The following is a 7,715-nucleotide window of genomic DNA, read 5'->3' on the forward strand; positions in this document are numbered from 1 at the left end:
CATTCATAATAGTTCACATTATAGTGCTTTAAGACTTGCAAAGGGATTTACATGCATTGTCTCAGTTGGACCTTATGTAATGAGTATGCTTTGGCTCACTCTTACCGAGCCAGGAAGGTTACATTTGCCACTCAGGTATCCTCAGGGGTTAGTTAGGGCATCTACTCTATCATCAGCTTGAGTCCCCTGAGTCCCACCTTCCCCCTAGGTTCCCCTTGTTGTTAGGTGCCAGCGAATAGCATCCCAATTCCATTAAACAACATCAATTACCTTTTATAAAGATTTATTTTTGAAGCTCTACCAAGAACAAAATGCAAACATTTTCCTTCAACACTTCAGGGATACTACCTTATTCCACCTTGGTCACTGGAGAGAACTCTTAAGACTGTTCCTCCACAACATTGGCCCCACCAAGTTCCTGTCCTGATGTGACTTGAGTACTCAATCTCAGCTACCTTGGGTTGAGGCCTGAAAGGCTCTCTCCAAAGTCATGCCTTGCTCCCCAGGCACCAATGCTATGCTGGCTACCAGACTGGACACTGGGAACCCCAGATGCTCTCTCCTGAAAGTAGGCTCCAGTCCCTTCACCTAGAACTGAAAAGAAGCGAGAAAAGTGTGTCTCAGAAACATTAAGGACTTGCCCAGGGTCACCTAACCAGGTCTTCCTAAATTCAAGTCTGGCATTCTATCCACTATGGCCCTGCTACTATATTACACAGCCTCTCTTTCATGCTTTTGTTATTTATACTAGTAATTGTTCAATATAAAAACATAAATACCAATTACCAAATAGGATGACTAGAGAAGAAAATTTACTGTCAAGACTCTAAAAATCAAATGCCATATTTCCCACTGACTCTCCTTGACTTCCCTGAGTTTCAGATTTTTGTTTTTGTTTCTTTTATCTGCAAAACAGGAAGAAAAGTATTTGCTGGTTCCCTTCATCAGTTGAGTATTGCTGTGTAAAGATTTGTGGATTTGTAGTCTGTGCCTCTCAGATAAAATTCCATGAGAACTTTCTGGTGTATCGACATTGTGATTCCCTTAATTGAGAGGAAAGAGCCCTTCGGGGGTAGTCATGCTACCTCATCAGCAGGCAAGCCCACAACTAAGCCCTTTGTTCTTTGGTTTAGTCTGAGGTCAGATTGTCTGAGACAGTAGGTTATCACTGAAAGTAAGGGTCTATCTATACATTACTGAGCTTATATCCCAAGGAAGCCTTTGACAAGAAAAATATTCTGAAATGCTTTCGGAGCAGCACTTTTGGTAATAGCTAAGAGTCAGAAACAAAGCCAATACCCATCGATTGGAGAATGGTTAAACAAATTGTAGTGCATGAATGTAAGAGAATATTATTGTGCTTATAAAGTGATGTATGTGATGGATTCAAAGAAGTGCGGAAAGTTCTATATAAACTGATGCAGAATGAAGTAAGCAGAGGCAAGAAATCAAGATACACAGTAACTACAACAATGCAAATGGAAAGAAAAATGACACACTAAAAAATCAGAAGTAAATGTAACAAAATGTTAACAATCAAGGAGGAGGAATGAAGATATTTTCGAAGATACCCCCAAATCCACCCCTTCATGGAAGTGGGAGGTATTGTGTGTGTTTTTGTACTTTTTCAACCCACTGATCAGTTGTGCTTTTTTTCCCTCTCCAAAAAGAGCCACATGGAATGGTTCTGTGGGAGAGAGAGGGGAGGGATACATGGGATACTATGGTGATGTATAAAACAAAATATCAATAAAAATCATTTAAAAGAAAAATAAAAGTGTTTGACTTTTAAGTCCCAGAATGTGACTTTAAATTAAAACAACAACCTTTTAACCTTGTTATTCCTGTTTTAGGTCATTCCTGGGGAGATTCAGTATGATGATTACTTAAATATTTCTAAATTAAACAGAATGTGAAGATCAAAAGCCTGTGGTGTGCTTGGGGTTTTAGCCCAGCCAGGACACATTGCAGAGAAATAAATGGCTTGGAACACTTTGGCCTCCAAATTAATAGCTACTTCTGAGAGAAGAGGTTGTTTCTCAGGAGTGGAAAAGATCCCATCAGAACCCTTATCTACTTTTGTGCTTGACTTTAGTCTTGGTTTCAACCTCTTCCTGCATTGTGCTTTTATAAAAGGCTCTTTCCTGGTCTCCTGACAAGACTGTGTTGTTTAAATCAATCCCAGGATAACACACCATCCTTAGAAAATTACTGTCCTTGTGTCATGTTAAATGATGAATTCACTTTATTTAATGAAATGAGGGTTTTGTGATACCTCTGTATGAAGTATTGGTAGAATACTGGGTTGTTTACCCATAGGGTAGACAGAGTAGTTCAAGGAATATTATAATATTTTGATTAAGTGAGGATTCATGGCTATGACTGCAGATATTTTTAGGATATTATCCTAAATTCAGCAAACACTTCCTCCTGACATGAACCATATTAGGTTCCTCTAGGTTTGGACTAGAGTTTTTTGTTTGTTTGTTTGTTTTTGCTTTTTGAAAGGGAGAAGGCAGGGCAATTGGGATTAAGTGATTTACCCAAGGTCACATGATTTGTAAATGTTGAGTGTCTGAAGCCAGATTTGAACTCAGGTCCTCCTGACTCCAGAGTCAGTGCTCTATTCACTGTGCCACCTACTTGCCCCTAGCCTAGAGTTTTTTTTTTTAATGTAAAAAGCATTTGTATTTATATTTCATAAATTTATCACAAATTTGTCATTTTATTTTGATCACACCTGGAGTTTTCTACAGAATCTGCAAATATATCTCATGTTTCATTTCCCATTAAGATTTCTTACCTCCTTCCCCACCCTCACCTTATAGTTTAATATATCTTTACAGAAAGAAAATGTAATTAAAAAGAAAGTGGTAAAACTCCAAATGATTCTGAGGCAATAAGGGGACACAGTGGACATAGTCGTAGGAGGAGTCCAAAGGAGCTGAATTCAAATGTGGCCTCAGAACTGTACTAACTATGCCCCAGAGCAAATTACTTAACTTCTGCCTGCCTAAGTTTCCTCAACTGTAAAGTGACAATAATCATACATACCTTACGAAGTTATTGTGAGGAGCAAATGTGATGTTTGTAAAGTGCTTAGCACAATGTCTAGTACATAGTAGATGATTAATAGATGCTTGTTTCTTCTTCCCCCACTCAGCACTCAGGTAGGGGTCAGGCATAGCACTCTGTTCGCTATTTACCTTTCCCAAGGGAGAGCTTTTTGTTTGTTACCGCACACCCCAATGTCACGGTCTTGGAGGGATAGTTTATACTGTCTCATTCCCCATCTGGCTTGTTAAACACTTAGTTTATCAGAAGATTCATCAAGAGCCATCTTAATCTTCTACTAAGAATCTCTGCTCAGCAAACAGCAAAAGAGATTCTCCCACATAACCCAGAGACTACATTAACATAAATTGTTAGTGGTGTAAACTAGTGCGGCTGCCTTAAAAAGTTGGATTGCTGAGTCATCCACCCAGAGAAAGCCCAAGGAGTTAATTAAAAGCAACTGGTATAGACTTGGTAAACACATGTACCTCTACTGTTAAAAGGCAGAGGAGAGCCAGAGGGAGAACTTTCAGAAGACAAGGCAAGACTGAACAGGGCTTGTGTGCTTTGAAAAATGAGAAGGCATTAGACAAGGTCGATTTAACAAAGTCAGTTTAAATTGTAAAGTGATGCTATCATGGAATTTAAACATTGGACTGGGACCTTAAAGATCTAAAAGTAAGTTAAAATTTGAGTCAAAACAGTTATCACAGTCAAATTATAAAGTGACAGTACATCTTTTGTACTTAAATTTTTTTTATATTTGTTTTTTACTGTATTGGGGTATATATGTATATGTGTGTGTATACACACACACACATATATACTTAATGTGAATGATCTCTCACCCATGTATCTTGTCATTAATAGCATCTTTATATAAAATACAATATAAGTATTTTCAAAAAGACCACCGTGAAGACAATTGCTGTTTAAATACCATCACCAGTTGTTGCAGAATATGAATTGGTAGAGAAATTCTTTGAAGAACTTATTGAGACTCCAAATTTAATCAACACATTCAGATACTTGATGACTTCAATGAAAAAGTAAAAAGAGGAGAGAAAATGGAGAAAAATTTATAGGAAAACATGGTTCAGGAAAAAGGGGTGAAAGAGCATGAAGACTAATAAAGAGCACAGAAGCCTTAGATGTCTATATAATAAGCACCTTCTTCAAGAAAAGAATTAGCGTCAGACATGATGAGCACCAAATAACACCATAAGGAATGAAATAGATTATATTTTAACTAATAAGAAGAGGTTTGTTTGTGAGTTATCTTGAAATCAGCTGAATGTATCCAGTGAGATCATTAAAGATCTAAACTAACTAAAAAGTTAATCATAATGATCCAATTTTTAGAAATGAGAAAATTATATCACAATACCCTGAACTACTTAAACAAGTAATTGAACATCAAAAATGGGAAATGGACAGCAGAAATGACATTGACACCAACTATAGTCATTTTATTCATACTATTAACCAGTATAAACTAATTGCTGCAAAAAGGAGACCAAAAGGGCCAGAAAGAGCCTTAGTCAGCAAACACTTAATTTACTTGCTACACAGAGTGAGATGGCTGCTCAAGACAGCACCAGTTTAGAATATAAACTTGTCTGTAAAATCTTACAGAGAAGGATGATTGGTGATTGTGAGCAATATTATCTCATAAAGCAGTGAAGGGGGAAACTACTTTAAAAAAAAAAAAGCTTGGAAAGATATCTGAGTAAGCAAAGTCATCCCAAGTGCATTCAAGGATAAAAATGAAAGGAAGGCTTGAAATAAGAAAAAGGGAAAAGATTTGCAGAAATCATTATAAATAAATTATTTCTCTGTCAAGGATAGTGGAACCAATACACTCAAACTCTAAAATCCCAGTCTAAAATGTGTCAATAAAGGAGCCATAAATGATACAAAAAGCATAAACCGAGAAAGCAACCAGATTAGACCAAGTATATGTAGAGGAGATTCAGGATGGAGGTGATGCAATTGTGAGGGAATCAAGGGAATGATATATAAGGTATTTGAAAGAGGGAAAAACATCAAAGGTATGGAAAAAAATCTCAGACTTTGTCAATCAGTTACTCAATCAACATTTATTAAGCCCTTACTATGTGCCACTCACTGTGCTAAGCACTAAGATATGAAGAAGGTAAAAGCAGCCCATCACTTTAAGGAGTTCACATTAAAATGCAAGAGACAACATGCAAATAACTTTGTTATATATGTTATAACATGATATATACAGTGTAAATTCAAGGTAACCTTAGAATGAAACCACCAGCATTAATTTGGATTGCAAAGACTTCTTGCAGAAGGTAAAATTTTAGACAAGACTTGAAGGAAACCAAGGAACCCAGGAGTTAAGGAGAGGGCATTCCAGTCATTGGGGATAGACAATGAAAGTGCAGGGAATTAAGAGATGGAATTTCTTGTATGTAGAACTTTATGAGCACAGTGTCAGTGGACCACAGAATACTTGGACGATAATAAAGTTTAAGAAGACTAGAAAGGGGCCAGGTTATGAAGGGCTTCAAAAGCCAAAAAGAGGATTTTAGATTTTATCCTGAAAGTAATATATGGAGTTTATTGAATGGGGTGGGGGTGAGGAGTGACATGGTCAGAACTGAACTTTAGGAACACCACTTTGGCAGCTGAGTAATGGCTAGACTGTGTGGGAAAAGACTTTGGGCAGAGACCAACAAGAAGGCTATTATAGTAATCCAGGCAGGAGGTAATAAGGGCCAGCAGCAGGGTGGTGATAGTTTCAAAGGAGAGAAGCACACATATGAGAGATGATAAAAAGATAGAATATAAAGGACTTGGCAACACTGGATATGGGGGGAGGGGAGAGAGGGAGAGGGAGAAGGAGAGAGAGAGAGAGAGAGAGAGAGAGAGAGAGAGAGAGGTGGAGATACTGATTAATACTGAAAAAAGGGCAATAGGGGTGGCTGGCTAGGTGGCTCAGTGAGTAAAGTACCGGCCCAGGAGTCAGGAGGACCCGAGTTCGGTTCCGGCCTCAGACACTTAACACCCACACACACACAAAAAAACTAGCCGTGTAACCGTGGGCAAGTTACTTAACCCCAATTGCCCTCCAAAAGGCAAAAAAGAAAAAGAAAAAAGGGCAATAAAGAGATCAATAACTATCAACCTATATGCCTACTATCCCACCACAACAAAATCTTTTTTAAATTTAATATTTTTAGTTTACATCATTCATTTCCACAGTATTTTGAGTTATAAATTCTCTCCCCATTTTTCCCCTACCCACCACCCCAAAACAGCAATCCCACTGAACATTCCCTCCCCCAATCTGCTCCCTCCCACATCTTCCCCCATCCCCCCTCTGACCCTCCAGCAGGGCATGGCGGATCCCTATGCCCCAGTGCCTGTACATCTCGCTTCCCAGTTACATGTAAAATAATAATAATAATATATATATATATTTTAAACATTTGATTTTAAACCTTTGAATTCCAGATTTTTTCCTACCTCTCTCATCACCCACTCTTACTGGGCAGCAATTCAATATAGGTTGTACATGTGTAGCTATGCAAAACATTTCCATAGTGGATGTATTGTGAAAGACTGACTATATTTCCCTCCATCCCATCCCACCCCCCACTTGTTCTATTCTCTACTTTGATCCTGTCCCTTTTTCAAAAGTGGGTGTTTCCAACTTCCTTCCCCTTCAGCCTGCCCTCCCTTCCATCACCCCCCCTCTTATCCCCTTCCCCCCTACTCTCCTATAGGGTGAGATACCCTAACCACAGCAAAATCTTGAAGAGAGTGACCTGCACATGAATTGAGGGCATCCTCTACAAGGTTATTCGCAGAGTATAAATAGACTTTTGCAGTGATATTCTACAATGCACTGCATCTTTACTGCAATTAACTAAAAATATAAAGAACATAAAATCCATTGTATGTTCATTGCTTCTTTTTAAAAACATTTTTTTCATTGCTTCTTGATAATGAATAATATTCTAATTGGGGTTGTATTTTTTGTAAAGCAATTGGGGTTAAGTAACTTGCCCAAGGTTACACAGCCAGTTATTTTGTGTGGGTGTTAAGTATCTGAGGCCAGCACCAATCCCAGGTCCTCCCAATTCCAGGGCCAGCACTCTTACTCACTGTACCACCTAGCCGCCCCATAATATTCTAATAGTTACAAGAAAATGTCATTTTGTAAGCTCTTTCACAATAAAGCTTCTCCTATCCACACATAAAAATAGTTCAAGGTTCCTAAGACAGCAACACAAATAATCTTATTCAAAAATGCTCTAATACTCAATATTAAGCAAGGAATGAGATGGGAAGACATTTGCTGAATAATTTTTTTTTTTTTTTACCACAGTGATGGAGAAAAGATCCAACATAAATATCAGATCAAAGATGAAATTCTTTTTGAATGGTGAGGTCCTCCAGATGCTCCTGTTTGCAAATGACATAGCACTGAAGAAATCTGTAATCCATCAGAGTTTTGGTCTAGCTATCCACACAAGAAAACTCAAGTGGATGATGAATGTTTATTTCCCAGATTGTATCATGAATTTGGATAGATGCTATGCTAGACAACACAAGTAGATAACAAGGTAGATTCTGAGTTAAACAGTTGGAGGACAATGAGCTAGATTGTCTTCAGGAAATTGCAG

This window comes from Petaurus breviceps, unplaced genomic scaffold (assembly GCF_028583685.1).
Source record: "Petaurus breviceps papuanus isolate PSGF00001 unplaced genomic scaffold, PetGlider_PUasm1.0 90639, whole genome shotgun sequence".
NCBI lineage: Eukaryota > Metazoa > Chordata > Mammalia > Diprotodontia > Petauridae > Petaurus > Petaurus breviceps.